The sequence below is a fragment of the Sander vitreus genome, chromosome 7, assembly GCF_031162955.1.
Source record: "Sander vitreus isolate 19-12246 chromosome 7, sanVit1, whole genome shotgun sequence".
Taxonomy (NCBI): Eukaryota; Metazoa; Chordata; class Actinopteri; order Perciformes; family Percidae; genus Sander; species Sander vitreus.
Window position 1 is genome coordinate 22,040,431 of NC_135861.1, and position 16,753 is coordinate 22,057,183.

At 40.7% G+C, this 16,753-nt stretch overlaps 1 protein-coding gene across 5 annotated transcripts in view; it reads left to right on the forward strand.

The window, feature by feature from the left end:
• LOC144521083 (IQ motif and SEC7 domain-containing protein 1-like) overlaps positions 1–16,753 on the forward strand; it is an 89,459-nt gene that overhangs the window by 50,359 nt on the left and 22,347 nt on the right. The window lies entirely within an intron of this gene.

Sequence of the window (16,753 nt, forward strand, 5' to 3'; positions counted from 1 at the left end):
TGCTCAAGCTTGATGGTTTCCTTTCCAGAACCACGGAAATATATAATCACTGGCACACAGCTGAAAAGGCAGAGAGTGAACAGTAAATACATTCCAAGATCTTTCAGGGCAGTCTACTCTATCAAGGACATGGCTTCGATAATCTAGTCTTTAGAATAATCTTGCCATTTTTTAATTTTTTTTTTTAAATCTCTTTTAATCCTTATCATTTAACTTTGTCTTAGAGTAGAAGTGTACAGCAGGAATGTCCTCTGACGTACAGGGTTCAGATCACTCTCTGAATAAACACAGAAACCAGCAGAAAGATTTTATTATTTTGTATTACATAGAACAGATTTCTTCCTCTTACTATCCAAGTCCATAGTGATGGAATTATGTGATTGACTGACCGATTTTGTTTTTATTTTCCATTGTACATTTCTGTTACTTTCGGCCAGTGATTCTAATTATGTAGCCTGCAGGGAAAGTCAAAAGTACTGTATCTGTTTTCTAGCACTTCTGTAACTCGCACAATGTTGACCTCTCCAAACATACAGGCCTTTTAATATAATCTACTATAATAAACTGCTCCTTACTGGCAGACAAAGCAAATATATAGGGAGGTTCTCAGCCATCATATCAGTCATCCACCCAAATGTATACATAACTCCGAACATTAGAAACATTTTTAAGGACAATACCAATATAGATGTTTAAGAAATTTAAATCTAACATAAATGAGCCAATATTCATTTTTATCATTATAGCAATAATAACGTTATCACTGATCGTATATTTACAAAAAAATCTATATTCCAATATATCATCCAAAACCAAATGTCATTTCAGTTTATCACACCATGTTGAAACTTTATTTTACTATTTCAATTAATATTTTGTCATTGTTCTGTGATAAAAGACTGTGAAAAGCTTTAACGTTTAATCTAAAAGACTTTTATTTGATTTTGTTTTCATGACTTCTATTAGAAATTGTTCTTTGTTACTGCAGTTTTGTTTGCCTAAATATACTGATAAAACAGAAGATGGGAAGTAAAAGCACCGAATACACCCTTTTACTAAATGGAAATCTAAAATTGGGCTACTTTTTTTTCAATTGCGCGGGTTCTAGGCTCTGATTGGGCTATTTTTTTTGTCAGTAACAGTAAGCCAAAATCCTCCTTACTAGTCCTTAGACCCCTATCCCTTTACTGTCTATCCTATCCTTCTATATCCCCCTCCCTTCCCTCTTTCCTTGATGGAACATGGGGGAAGAAAAACAAAGCAAAAAGAACAATATTTTTGAGCAAATGGAGGTAAACAACCTGAATGGGTTAATGCCAACCTGTTAAATGTCTGAGAGATTAAAGTAACGAGGTGATTCATGACTGAGACAGGAATCCAGTAGCAGTGACATCGTAGACACCAGTGTACATCTGATATGACTCTGTGTCAGAGAATACGCCGGCAGCATTACTTATTTAATGTGTGCAGATTTGGAGCTTGTCACTAGTGCCTCCTCGTCCCATAGTGGATATCTATGGGAAGGAGTACATCTGAGTGAACTGGGATGTTAAACACCGCCTGACAGAACTTCACTGCTTCATAATAGGTAAATGCCTCCAACAGGATTTATCTCTTGGGACATTAGCACCCATCGGTGTTGGCCTGAGCTGGACCTATAGTGCTGTAGAGTAGGAGATTCAACATGAGAGCAGGCACTGACCCAATTGTTGGTCCCGTGCTTTGCTAGGCTGGCTTTATGACAAGTGAAGTCTTTGGGTTGAGAGGAACTGCTTGTAATGGAAAAGTAGCAACCTGCCAAAGCGAGCTTGCAGTTCCACTGTGGTGGGTGAAAAAATACTCTCCGGGGTGGAAAAGCTTAGACGTGTCTAGGATGGAAGCCGTGTTCTGGTCAGAAATGTCAGGATGATGGAGATCTCAAGTTGCAGTTAGCCTGAACAAAAAAGTGGACTGTTTTTCTTGCCTTGCAGATTTGGTGCTGGATAGATTAAGTTCATAGTAATAGTTCCTTTTGTAATTATTCTTCCACAGAGGTGGACCACAGTCACACAGACTGGTGCCAAGCCCAAATGTAGGTGTTCATATTTGATTTATCATATTTTTTGGCACTCATGCTTGTCGAAATGCATATCCAGTGGAAAATAGGTGTACACTGCAACAATCTGTATCCTCAGGCTAATGCCATTGGCTGGCCTCCACAGTGGGGTGCATCATTATGGATGTTTTTTTTTTTTCTTTTCTTTTTTATCAGTGACCAGAGAAAAGAGTGTTTGTGCTTTGGTTTTCAGACTCTGAGGTTTATTTATCTATGCACAGGCTTTTTTTTTTCTGATCTATGCTTAAGTTGCAGTCATTGTCCACTCCACTGAATCACTGACACTCCCAGAGAGACATTAGCATTGTGTGGGAAGATCTCTTCTTCTATATATTACTTTTATATCACCTTTTAAGAATATTAGTTTTCTGCCTGGCTTCCTTGTTTGCTGAACAGACATGTGATCATGACATTAATAAATGGGCTAATGTGGGGTGGCCATAAGGAAAAGGCTTGAGAATAAACTACAGTCTAACTGTCTCCTATTGCTGCAGGGTTGCAACATTATGGGAAAATATATTTGGGAACATTGCCTCTGCTGCAGTATCTGCACTGCTCATGTTAAGCTGTACAGCTTTTTGAAATGCTAATCATCTGAGGAAGCCAGTTTGTTTACTCTAATGCTGAAGAATGCCACCCTCTAGGGAGAGCGCCTTTCATGTTCAGGGTGTTTACTGAGGTGTCTGATGAGGAAAATGCATACAGTACAAATAAAGATGCATACATCAGGAAAAATTGTCATGTTTTAATAATGTCTCCCAGTCTTCCTTTTTGTACACGTTATACTGTATGTATGATTTAAGCATGGCCAAAATATGTGTTCTGCTCTGCTCTGGGTGATGAGTGGGGGACTGTGAAAGCTCAGATGGAAACACAGGCGCTGGCTTTTTTGCTGTTACTGTACATTTGATGACATATTCCTTTGCATCTCTTCACAGCGCCTGCCTGGAGAATAATGAGGGTGTGTTCTGCATTAACTTATGTAATGGCGAGCGCAAGGAGGGGTGGGATGGGGGGCAGTGAAGGAGGAGGGGGAGAAGAGAAGAGTGATGAGCTCATGCTGCTGCACTGCAGCTCTTCTATACACACTCTGCACCTTGTAGTCGCTGTGCCATGTGCACTCTCTTGCCCGTGCACAGATGCATATACAGTATACCGTCTCGGTTAGTCAGTCTTCAGTTTATTGCTTGATTCATATACTGTACCTATTTGTATTCACATGCAGGCAAACTAAAAAGGAACAGTTCATTATTGCAAAATTAGAGATATAGCTGCAAAATCGATTACCTGTTAACTATTATTACTATTATATTATAAATAAAAATTCTCTGATTCCAGCTCCTTAAATGTTTTCTGGTTTCTTTACTTCTCTATGACAGTAAACTGAATATCTTTGAGTTGTGGAGAAAACAAGACATTTGAGGACGACATCTTGGAATTTGGAAAACACTGATTAACATTTTCTGACATTTTATAGACCAAACAACTAATCGATAGATTAATCCACAATGAAAATATTCATTAGTTACAGCCCTAATTAGAGCCAAATGCATTGTTCTGCTGCATAATCCGAAGGCTGGCGTGCCTGGTCTTCACATCATCTCTCTGTGCTTTTTCTATGAATGGGAATCAGTGTGTGTGTGTACACTGTTGTGTCCTGTAGCTGCACCACTGGTACAGGGAGCTGATGCTCAGCTGCCAACAAACTGAGCCTCCAGAGCTCAGGTTGGTAATTGCTGCTGAATCCAACTCTTTTCAGTGACATAGCTGACCCTCATTAACCAGAGTGTGTTTTGATTTATGAGCGAGGTGGGGTAGGGTCAGGGGGAGGAGTTGATAATAGCACGACAGTGCATTGACTCTATAAAGTTGTCCCTTTGGGGGCTTTTAGCTCTGTCTCAGCCTGCAATGAATAAGTGAATAAATGGATAAAATATTGTTCTTGGCAAAAGACTAAACATTCAAACATAATTGTCCAAGATTCTCAATGCTAATGTTATGGATAATTTGTAGCGCCACTGGGAGAGGGGGCATGCATTATCTGTATACTCTATGGCTCTATTATTTAAGGCTCATTATGAGCAGAATCTCATATTTTTTCATCATGAATATTTGAGGGAGAATGAAATAACAATGCTGACAGGGAGGCTGGGACTGTGGCTGGTCATTATAGTTAAATGATTATCCTGATTGGACTAATTGCTCTGAGCTGTGTGTAAATGCAGGCCTGTTTTTTTTAACATACAAAGACGTCTATAACTTCTAACGAGACGGACAGTGCATTTTCTTTCTGTCAGCCTTAGCTGTTACCCTGACAACTGGCCTCAGAGATCTGTGCATGTGCATGAAATTGTGATAAATCCTGCTTTCAATCTATGAGGCAGCGTCCACAGAGACTCATCTAATGCGTGTATCACTCAGGGTCCCATAGTCACATGACTTTTCTCCTCAGTGACATCATTCACCAAGGTTTATTCATACCAGACAGATATTCCCTATTTGTATCGATTTTATTTCTCTAGACTGCAATTAATCTGGCAACAGAAAATCAATCACTGGTTCACAGGAGTTGAATTATTGATAATGTTCAGTATCATTAGTATTACTAGTTGCAAATTACAGTGGGAAAGCATGTGTAACTTACCGTATGGCGTCTGTTTGTTTTCTTTACCCAGACTGGAGACAGTTCCTTTCAAATTAAGGGCCAGTCAAGTGAGACTAACTGTCTAAGAGATAAAACCTGTCTCCTCATACAGACCCGAACATGTCCGCCCGCAGCTTAAATAAGCTCCTTTGGGAACTAGAGAATAATTCCTCTCTCACTATCTAACTCCTTTCTCCCTGCACATTTTCTCCCTTTTTAAAACAGTAACCCTCCCACTGCTGCTCTACTTTACATTAACTTGTTTCCTTGGCCTCTCTTGATAAAGACGAGTGGGAGTCTTTTGATCAGTCATATATCCCTAAACTCTAAATTAGTCTCAGTACAGCATTGACTGTACACTAGCACCATCTGTTGGTAGAGAGACTTTAGGGCAGCCGTCTTATTTGCATCTTCCTTCCAGTGTGTGGATGGCTTTGACTACATTTTTCCTAAAGAAGCAGACAGTTACTCGTCATAGTGTTTTGCCTGTTAATGGCCACTCTTGACTAGGGGATTCTGCTGTGAGTATGTCAAGGGCAGAGAGCTAAGTAATTAAACAATGGAAGATATTTTAAGTCAAATAAATGAGCAGTCCTAAATTCCACTGTGAGCCATAGGTGAGTGGAGAGAAGACAGGCAGGTGGGGGATCTTGCCTTATCTGGAGTCCCATGGAGGCTGCTGCAGCCTTGTAGCCTGTTCCTCTGGCTTTTCTCCCAGATTGACTGCCCAGGCTAACATAACAGTTCTGATATAATAATGAATTTTACAGGGGAGCAAAAGTATATATTTATTTAGTAGAATGAGTCTCACGTCTGTTATTTCTTTTCCTGAATGTGTTTTGCAAAATGAAGAGGAAAGATATCTGGCTAACAGTTTTATTTTGATCTAAATCATAGGAATCCATAACACCAAACGCATGCTCATTTCTAAGAATCTCTGCTCGTTCTGCCTTGTGAGTATTGTACTGGCCTGAGCAGGATACGAAAGCAGAGGAAACATGGAGAGGTGGATGTTTGCAGGACAGCAATCTTAGACTGTTGCTTACAGAAACATTTTCGGCTCCCCCGGAATTAAATCCCACTATCACATCTTGTACTCTCACACTTTTGCCTGAATTAGAAGGATCTATGGTCACTGATTTTTTTTTCACCCGTTTTTGATTGTCAAACTCAAACCTTTGTGTTTGACAATGCAACTAAATGTGATTCATATTCTGGTTTCTCTTCAGATATAAACAGATTGTTAGATGACCTGTTATCTAACTACATTTTGGATTGCGCTCAGGCTGTGTGATGTGTTCTGGTTGAGAGCTCAGATTTCCCCTTCAGCAACACCATGTGTCCTGAAGAGGGAGGGAAGAAAAAAACAATCTGTGACCTTGCAGAGCTGCAACACGCAGGCTCCGGACGTGTCCCCACTGAACCATAGACATCAACACAGCAGCTGAATAAATGACCACAGACCAGGGTAGAGGCATGTTGCGGGAAGACAGCTGATGGTGGAAAGAGCGAGAGAGAGAGACTAATGAAAGAAAGAGAGTGAGGCTGTGAGGGACACAGCTGAGTGAGGCAGGGGGAGGGTGCTGTGTGAGGAGAGCCTCCTCTTTTCATTGACGTTTAGGGGAATGTGCTGATTAGTGGAGAGTAAATCAGTCAGATGGAGGCTCCCAGTTTCTTGTGCCTGACAAAGCCAGTCTAGCTTTCCAGTAACTACGTTCACCTTACCTTTCAGTAGCAATTTGTCATCAAAGCCTGGATCTTATTTCACAGTGTATAGGCCAACCCGGACATAGATGTGTGGAGGTAGGTGGGCTCAACTCTGAAGGTGTGTGTGTGTGTGTGTGTGTGTGTGTGTGTGTGTCCTCTCTGGCTGTGAAGTGCAGGTTCATAACGGTTCTGTTACGGAGACAGCAGCTGTTTCCATTGTCAGACATTGCAGGTGTGTGGTGAGCTGGCGTGCATGCATGAGAGTGGAGCTCGAATTATTAGGCAGAAAATTAATCACCAACAATTTTGATAATTGTTCACGTTATTTATCAAGCACAAATACAATAAACATTATTTTGTTTCCAGCTCCTCCAGTGTGAGGATTTTCTCTTTTTCTTCAGTTTTTTTGTAATTGTAAATTGAATACCTTTTTCATTTTTAGACATTTGGATAGATATAACAAGCTATGTGAACATGTTACCGGACTAAACAATTACCCAGTTCATCTGAAAAATAATCAACGGATTGAAAATAATAATCAGTTGCAGTCCTATGTGAGGTGAACAGAGTAAAATGATAGATGAATGTGTCAGTTTGGAAAGTATGTGACATAGAGCCGTTCATGCTCGTACTCAGGGGTGCCGACGCCGCTGCTCTATAGTCTGATGTCACACTCAAGCTGATACACAGTGCCAGGAGGGAAAGTTGTTTGTATTTATTTGTGCCTCTTATTTAGAGTGAGAATGCATCTTTTGCCAGCTGCTGTATAAACCACAGAACTTCTGGCCCATTAGCCTTCAGCTTCTCTCTCACGTACGTGCCTCTGAACTGCCCAATCCCTCATTTCCAATCCCAACATCTTTCTGACTCACAGCACATTCCTGCTGATTGCCCTGGTCACGTCAAGCATCCTGTTGAGCACCCGGACCTGCTCTCATTAGACATGTTAACAGAATGGATGAGAGAGAGAGAGAGAGAGAGAGAGAAAGAGAGACCATCATTAAAGCCTATTAGATGCACAGAGCGTGAGACGGCTTCTCCCTCATCAGTCACGCTGTACGCGAGAATGGCGGTTTGAGAATACAGAGCCTCACTGTACTGAATGCATGCATGCTGCTTTTTCTCTTGCTCCTCATCACGTGCAACTCTTCCCCTTCCTCTCTCAGTCCACTTCTATCATCAGAATTCCATTAGGCAAAGTGCAGCAGCTATGAATCTCAATAGCTTTTTATTACTCAGAATTCCTCTGCGTTTCATCATTAAATGCAGAGTAATCGCAAAAGTTCCAGGGATACACTGCTCATTATTCTGTATTGTGTCCGTCTTGGAAACAGCTAAAATGAGGTCTCAAATCTGCTTAGACATGATGCTGAGGAGCAAGAATCCTCACCTTATGCTAAGCAGATGTCTATGCGCTTGCACAGGACTGCCAGTAGACAATAAAGTAAACCTGTCACACTCACACTGGCCCTCCCGTGTAACTGAAAGTGGTGATGATCACTGAGCTCTTACTGCTTAGGTCCAAATGCATGAACAAATTATAAAAGGAAAAGAATCTTATCCTGTTATCAGGGTTGGTTTCAGGATGTTACTGTGTTGCTGACTCATCATGTCCCTCTGCAACGGCTCCTTCCAGCTGTCACTGTAATGTCTTTGTAATGTGATGTACAATTTACTGGTTAAAGGTTTAAGTGAGGCAATTGACCTTATTCACGGTGGAGTTGTTGAACAGCTGGGACGGAAAAATATCTGGAAGGCTGACATAGACTGTCTGCTTGTACAGGGAGGTCTCTAGGTATTGATTAATAGCTACCAGGTTGCCATTCAATAGCGTTTTACAGAATCTAGATCCAATATTGAATATGTTTATCAAATATGAGTACCGGTAGATAACTAGATAGGTTTAGATTCTGCAAGCAAATAAAGTCATAAATAACTTAAAGCTGCTATAATCAATGTCCTTATGCTAACAATGGATCAAATAACTACGACAATGTGAAAGGGGTCGCTCAAAGTGATGAACCCACAGATAATTATCACCACCCTCTGCAGTTCCCCGCAGCATCTTTCAGCTCATGATTTTATGGCCTGCTCTCATCAGCACCGTTTCTAGCTGCAGCAGGCAGCTGTTTGCAGCAAAAAAAGCTCTAAAAACCAACAGAAAGTTGGTGACTAGCTGGTGAACATAGTGGAGCACGGAGAACCAAAACTTAAGATTGACATTTAAAAAAACAATGTATTATAGGAGATATGTAATCTAACATATATTACATGCTGTATATGCTATTTAGCTAAATGGTTACCTGAACGTGTTGTGACCTTTTTACCAACTGCAACTGGATTGAAAATGAAACCGGCTATTGGAATCAAGGCCTACGATTGAGGCTAGTTGGCTGCTAATTAGTGTGGTCCAAATTCTGCATATACAGTAAAATGCATCTGTATGGCTCTACATTCTTGCCATTAATTAATATCGTATACTTTGTTTGCTTTCCAATGTTTGTGTCCTTTTTGTATAGTGTACCTAGATACCTATGCCCTTTCATACCTGAGGTCACCCTGAGTAAAATGTAAACTCAAACCTACAGATGTGGGAACAAGGTCAGTCTCCTAGCTGCACCCTCTACTTCTCAGACAAAGTTGTAGGATCCTAGAAAATGGGAGGTAGAGAAACATCCTCTCTGCCCTCTGATATTTCCACATACGTGTCCAAGCCCATTTATTTTGGAAGTGTTTCTCATGGAAAACCAAGAATAAGTCATGCTTTAGTGGAAAAACCAAAAGTACCAGTGTTAAGTGCTTTTTGTGTTTCTCACTAGGGCTGCACAATATATCGTTTTTTTATCGTTAGCGCAATATCAACTTGCACAATAAACGCATCGTCAAAGGCTGAGACATGTCGTGAAAGACCCTCTTTTTTGAGTTGCTTAAAAGAGTATCATTACAAAACTACACTTTAAAATATAACTGTCATTCTTTTTAATGGTGCTTTTTATGTTCAATTTGCAATTTGTTCAATAAATTAATGTTAGAGATGATTTTTTTTTGTAATTAAACAAGCTGTTTCTGTATTTTAGCAGAATACTGAAAGCAGCAGAAATGCAGAACTGATTACACTAATATCTGTTTATGTATCGCAAATAATATCATTATCATGATATTCACATATTGTCCTCATATCGTGGAGCCCTATTTCTCACACTGACTGATCTAAATCGCTTTTTGTTAAAACATATACATATATGCCCTTACCGCAGTGGCCCGGTTTCGATTCCAGCCCATGAACTTTGCTGCATGTCATCCCCCCCCCCTTCTCTCTCTCCCCTGCCTTTACTGTCTTGCTCTAGCTATCACTCTCGAATAAAGCAGAATGCTGAAAACAAATATTTTGAAAAAACGGACACATCTTCACATGATTACAATTTGTAACACAATGCATAATTGCACAAAGGACCAGTTTTGTCATCCTCTCAGCTCAGAGAGCTGGGACGGGGGCCTCAAATAAGTAATTGAGGGGCTACAGATCGATGTGCCCTGCAGCCTGCAGAGACCTGGGCTGTGCTTTCCATCAATAAAACCGCTTTATGACACGCACATCAAACCTCCAAGGATACAGCAAAGGTAACAGATTTACTCTCCGTTTGAAATCTATTCCTCTGTAATTACATATATTTGTCTTCTTTTTTTATATTCGGAGACTCCTCTGATCTGGGCTGTTGTGTTGCAAGCATTGATGTTGATTTATGATACGTGTGGCTGGCTCTTCTCTAGCTCGCCCCTGTAGGACTTATGTCGTTATTGAGTTCCATTGTGCGCTAGAAACTGTCCAATAAGCTTTGTGTGTGAATTAAATGGAAGCCAAATGACATTAGCCGCTGTCAGGTAGTTTGTCATAGAGATGGCGAATTAATCCGTGTGCCCCGGTGTAACCCTCTTTTCTTGTAAATACCTTGGCACTGTCTCAAGCGAGGGTTATGGGGGGCATTGAGAGAATTGAAACGATAAACATGGTGCTGTGTAACCCCTCCTCAAGGGGTTGTTATCATGAATTTGAGTCTGCCTGTTATTCTCAGAATGTCTCTATCGCTCTGTAAAGCCTTCAGTCTTCATGTCCTACCCAGCCTGCCTGAATAAGATCTGCTGACTTGCACCCACCAGGTCTTGTGGAAATGCGGTATGAATGGAACTTGCACACTCAGGATATCTTGTTCCTCTGGAATATGTCAACATGAATCAATTTCTCAGCACTCTCGTGACCTGCACAAAAGGTTTCCTCTGCTTTATTTTACATTCCTGATTTAGGAGCGTAGATCGAGGGTGACTGCTTTATCTCTGTGTGTTTGTTCGGTGATGATTGCTTCCCGGATGTCTGTGTTACTTTCATAAAATGACTCACTGTCCAGTTAGTAGTTCTTTTTTTTAAATTTCTAAACACTTTTTTTGGCTCATTTTCAGTCTCGCCAATACCTTAACACGCATGTCTAGTGAAGAAAAACGAGAGATATGAATCATTAATTATTTCTTTCCTAATCCTGCTTTCATTGTTCAGGTACATTCAACTGTGGCTTTCAATTAATATTTAAATAGAAGTGATCAAGTTCTCAGTGCGGCTGGGGGGGAAGTTCTCATCACATGTAAGCCGATACTGCGTTTTCTCATGTTCATTCTTTGATGGCTTGGCCTGCAGTGAAGGTTTTATGCTTGGATGCGCAGAGTTTTGGTAAAAGGAAAAACAAAAGATCAGGATTTCCTTTGACAAATGGGTTCCTGACGCGGCAGTTTTATTGGTCAAACCTCTTGACTCTTAAGAATTCATGAAAAAAGTTCTTACTTGGTGAACATATAGCAGCAAATCCATTTAGATTTGCTTGTGAGTGCTATAAGAAATATAGTAAAGTTAGTCATAGTTAACCAATGTAGTCTGATTTATTTTAGTATTACTGCCCTGTAAAAGTTGATTAAATGCCTTGAATCACAACAGATCTAGCCTATATCCACGACGTTCTACTTCTGGAATTACTCTGTTGCCGCCGGATATTCCACCAGATTTCAGTCTTTTCGTCCGGATGTCCAGTACCTTCCACTTTATTTGTGTTGGAATTTTAAACTCTGGTCCATTTATCATGACTATGGTCCTATAAATCAAAGTAACTGCTCCTCAGATCTCTGCAGGGTAAATCCAGACAGCTAGCTAGACTATCTGTCCAATTTGAGTTTTTTGTTGCACGACTAAAACAACCTTTAAATGTACACATGTTCCACCAAAACAAGTTCCTTCCAGAGGCTATTTTGCAGATGGGCCGTTGCTCCATCCGGTGCTTAGCAGCGCCCAAGACGATTCAGATTTTTAAAGAAATGCCAATAAACCAGAGCATATTTTTCTCCCGTACCGGAATGCTGTGTGGACTAGCCAGCCGGAGGAGGGTCTGGCAATGCAAGATTACAACAGATCTTATCTTGAAATGAGGTTTATCTTTACAATAATGGCTCCTCTGTAGCATGACATGTATTTCCGTGTTGACATTTATGATGTGAATATTGTAGTTTCAGGTGACTTAACAGTATTTGCACCACAGATCATGATCCTCATATAGCTGCATTCACTTAGTCACATCTGTATCCAGTCCTCCAGTTGTTCTCCTAAAATAACATGTTTCCTGTCAGACTAATGAGGGCCATTAAAATGAAATACGTTTTGTACTTTCACTTCCAAGTGGAGCAGAATCTGAAAGATTGAAAATGTCTTATGAGGCTCAGAACGATGAACTAACAAAAAAACAACAAATATTCATTAAATATTGATATATACTTTTTTTGAGAAGGACTTTTTTGAAATATTGATTTCATGGCTTTTACAACAGTGTAGCCCATGTTGTTTAGTTACTGTGTTTTCCTTAATCAAAGACTGGAATGGTGTTATGGAACAGACATGAGAAAGGCTGCCTTTATATGCAATGCCAACACAAACAATGGCCAGTGCCAGTGTAGACGTCCGAGCCGTGAGGTGCTCCTCGCCGCTCAATAGCCGTAGTGTTTCTGCCGTGGGCTTCGGATGCCACGAAGGCACAGCTGTGTGTGAAGAGGTGAGTGGTGGTGGAATGTAAGCTATCGCAGTCTTAGTATTATAGGAATGTAGAGGTTTGGATCTGTTTCCTCCCTTTATCTGTTTCTCTTCAATGTTAACCGCCCATTTGTGTTGGAATATTATGTAGCAGGATGTGGTTCTATTGTATTGACACGTATGCTGAATCCCTAATTTAAAACGGTATCAGTTCAAAACTTTCCATGCAATTAACATGTCTGTTTGCCTACTAGAAACATGTTTATACTACAATCAGCTTAAAACCAACACACTATTTCACGCTCGACTGCCAACATCTTCAACATCATTAGCTATTTATCTGATCACTGATGCACCCGAAAATGAATGGAATCTGATTGAAACAGCAATTATTATCATTGTAAGCCCTCCAGTCAATTTACCCAGTTCAATGATGTAATTTACGTGTAGCTCATGCCTCTAAATTGATTGCAATGCCAGGCACACAAACAGATGCAGGCACGTGCAAAAACACACACACACACACACACACACACACACACACACACACACACACACACACACACACACACACACATACACACACAGATCATTATTTTAGAAACATGTCTGGTTTATATCAAGGGATAGATATGGGTTTTTTTTATTCTCTAGGATTATGCTGATGAATGGTTCCTGGAAATCAGTTCTGGAATCAGGGCAGCAGAGAGATGTGATTTTAAAAGTGTTTGACTGATGTTATACAAATTGGGAGCCTGTGTGATGATTGATTGGCCACCATGGTGCTATTAGGCAGGGAGGCAGATACTTGGGAAGGTTATGGGGCTTGAATTGATGGAGACATCTGATTTCTTTTCTTTTTTTTTAGTAGTTTTGTATTTTAAAGTTTGCACATTTACTTGATATGGTCAGTGATTTAAAATAAATAAATTGCAAGAGTGCAAGTTGATGTCCAATTACTTAACACTATTTGCATTTTTACAATATTGTATGTATTTGTATTAAAAGAACGGAAAAGATAATGTGTTGCATACAAAATATACAGTATAAATACAAAAATCCTAAAAATCTTTTTTAAGGTAATCTTTACAATTGGTAATGAAGAAGGCATGCTGGTGGTCATCTTTGCTGTGCCACATGTAGTGCATGTCAACCACAGGACTTTCTCTGTGTGACTTGAGACAGGTGTGAGTCTGTCACTGCCCCAAATAGATTATTGCACCAACCCCCCCTACATGTCCCCGCCAACATCTCCCAACCAGAAAAAGCTGGTCTTTTTACATCCTGGTGCCTTTGCATAACCCAGCCACCCTCCCGACTTGCAACCATGACAAACACATCTGACCTCAGTAGTCCTGAATGACATCAGTGCCACATGTCTGCCCCAAGGCCTGGTATATACATCTTTAAGGGGACATGTAGTATAATTTCTAACCAGTGGGTGGCACTGTCACTCTGAGAGCCCACTGTGGAATGGGTCTCATCATGTCAGGCCTGTTTTGTTGGTCTTGGCTGCGGTATCTCGCTCCTGTATCCATCATGACCAACTTGGGTATTTATACCCGCTGTGGCTTTTGTCACATTTACAGGCAGGGCTGCTCTGAGCACTAACCACTGGAGACACCAGTCTAAGTCTCGCACTTTTCCATCTGACTTCAAAATTTTACAATGTCATTGAAAAGCTCCGCACATCGATCTGCCACCAAGGAACAGATAATGAGATAAAATCAGCAGGGCATAAAGTGGCCATTCTCTCTTGTTAATGTGTATTCTTCCTCTTCTTCCTCTTCAGAGCATTGTTCGTCTCCCTTGCAGAGCGTTTACCAGTGTGTGTCACCTCACATGGGTCTATTTTTAGCAGGGGAGAATAGTGCTGTAGTTTTTCTGTGCTGGGGTGGGGCTACACTGAAGAGTTTCAGAGAAATGTGGTCTCTGGAAATGGAGTGAACTGAAAGGAAATATTGTAAATGGACAAATAGAGCCCGCTTCTAATAATGGTAACAGTAAACAATACACAACCTCTATCTGCCTTTTATAGAGAGGGAGAGATAGCACATGCATGCAATCTGGGGAAGCACAGCTTTAAAGTTCTGTATTTGCCATGGTTCCATGAAATGTATTTTTTCTTATACAGAAAGGAGTACACAGACATGTGGTTGAGTTGTTAAGTAAAGGTTTGCTAGGTTCCCAACATAACAGTGTCATTTTATTCATGCATTTTCTCTGCCCACTCAGTCATTTTGAGGATGGCAGAGAAATGCCTAGGACAAGTCAATTCAATTTTATTTATAGTATAAAATCATAACAAGAGTTTTCTCGAGACACTTTACAGATAAAGTAGGTCTAGACCACACTCTATAATTTACAAAGCCCCAACAATTACAGTAATTCCCTCAAGAGCAAGCATTAGCATTAGCTATTGCGACAGTGGCGAGGAAAAACTCCCTTTCGGTATGCTCACATTCATATTTTTGGGCAATTTAGAGTCTCCACCCCACCTGACTTGCATATGGAACGTAAGAGGAAACCAGAGGAAACCCAGCAAACGCTGACGGAACAAGCAAAAGCTCCACCCTGAACAGACTGAGGAGCAAACCGTGATCCTTCTTGCTGTGTGTAAGCTACCTAGGTGCCATTTAAAACTGGCTGTTGGTAGGGCTGGGTATCGTTTGAAATATTGTAATACTAGTGCGAATACGTTGCCTGGGTTTTGATACAGATATAAAACTGTTACTTTTGAGCAATAAGAACATGTTTCTCATGTTTAACAAACGTGACTTATTGGTCAGCTGTCCAGTTTTTATACTAACCTGAGCTAACCAATTCCTGGCTGTAGCCTCATATTTAGAGTCATGAGAGTGATATCAATCTTCTCATTTAATTGTCGACAAGAAGCAAATAAGGCTATTTCCCAAAAGGTCTACTACTATTCCTACTTTAACTACTATTCCTTTAAAGAATAAGGCAATGAGCCTTCATTTCTGAGCTGACGTTCAATACCCAGTCCCAGCAGTGGGGAAAGGATATATCTAGGCTGTTAGCACTTGTTTAAAAAAACATTAAGTGGACTCAAAATAATGTTTTGATGCCCCAAAACTAATCTCAGAAGTGCAGTTCAGCCTTCAGTTTCCATGTGTCTGGACAAACAGATTGTTTCTATTCAGATTGTAATGACAAAGTGATGTAGAAGAAAAGAGAAAAGCCTCTCAGGCATCACTTGCCACTGATGATCTTTGATCATTCCCACAGGATCCCACGGGCAACACATCTGCTCCAGCTTTGCCGCCAGGATGTGATGAGCAGAGGCAGCATATCCTTTAATTACTCTCATTTCAACTCTATTTATACATCTGCTGCCAGATCCTTCTTATGCACACAAATTCTTTGTTCCCGAGAATTCATAGGAAAATTGTTTCTTTTTTGTGTTTCTTTTTTCCCTCCTATACAAAGTCCTCTGTGTTCACAAAGCTATGCCGGGCCACTGCATCTCATTTAGTATGCTGTTGTCTCAAACTATGACATCAGCCTGTTCTAATTGTTTCCAGACCAGGCAAGGGTTGAGTTTTCATTTTATTTTTTCCGTTTCTTAGCCCAGGTCTAAGTCGCTCAGCATCCAGCAAAAGAAGATAATAAGAAACGGTGATGATGTCATATAGACAGAGCACACAGCGTCTTGTGACTAAGTTTCCAGGAAGCCATCACTTTCCCCTGTCATTTCCTTTGCTGCCGTTTCCATTGCTGTCTTTTCTCAGTCTCTTTCCAATGCGAAAATCTAGGATTTTTGGTTCTTCTGATAATATTCAAGTACTATTTCTGTGGGAATGCACCTGATATAGGCGTTTGTGTAGCTGACCTGTGGATGCCTCTTTGGCCTTGTCCCAAGTGTAATGTATCCAACTTTCCTCACACTAAAACACGATGGGAAAGGAAAAGAAGGAAGGGCTGTGAAACTGAACTGGTGGTGGGGGGGTGATAGAGTAGGAGTAGGAGCTGAAATGCAGAAAGACCATATGTATTGAGTTGAAGAAATAGCGTTTTATGAGCAGAGAGTGGGCCTCTGCTTGGAATTCTCAATGACATCATGCTGGAGCAGAGCTCTGCAACCAGGACTCAGGAGATGGAGTGGGCCTTCAGCAGACAGGACGACTAGACTGGATCGTAACACTGGAGGAGAGAGAGTGAGACACAGAGGCAGCCAGACAAAGATAATTACACAGGCTTACTAAGTGTCCTGAGTTTTTGCAAA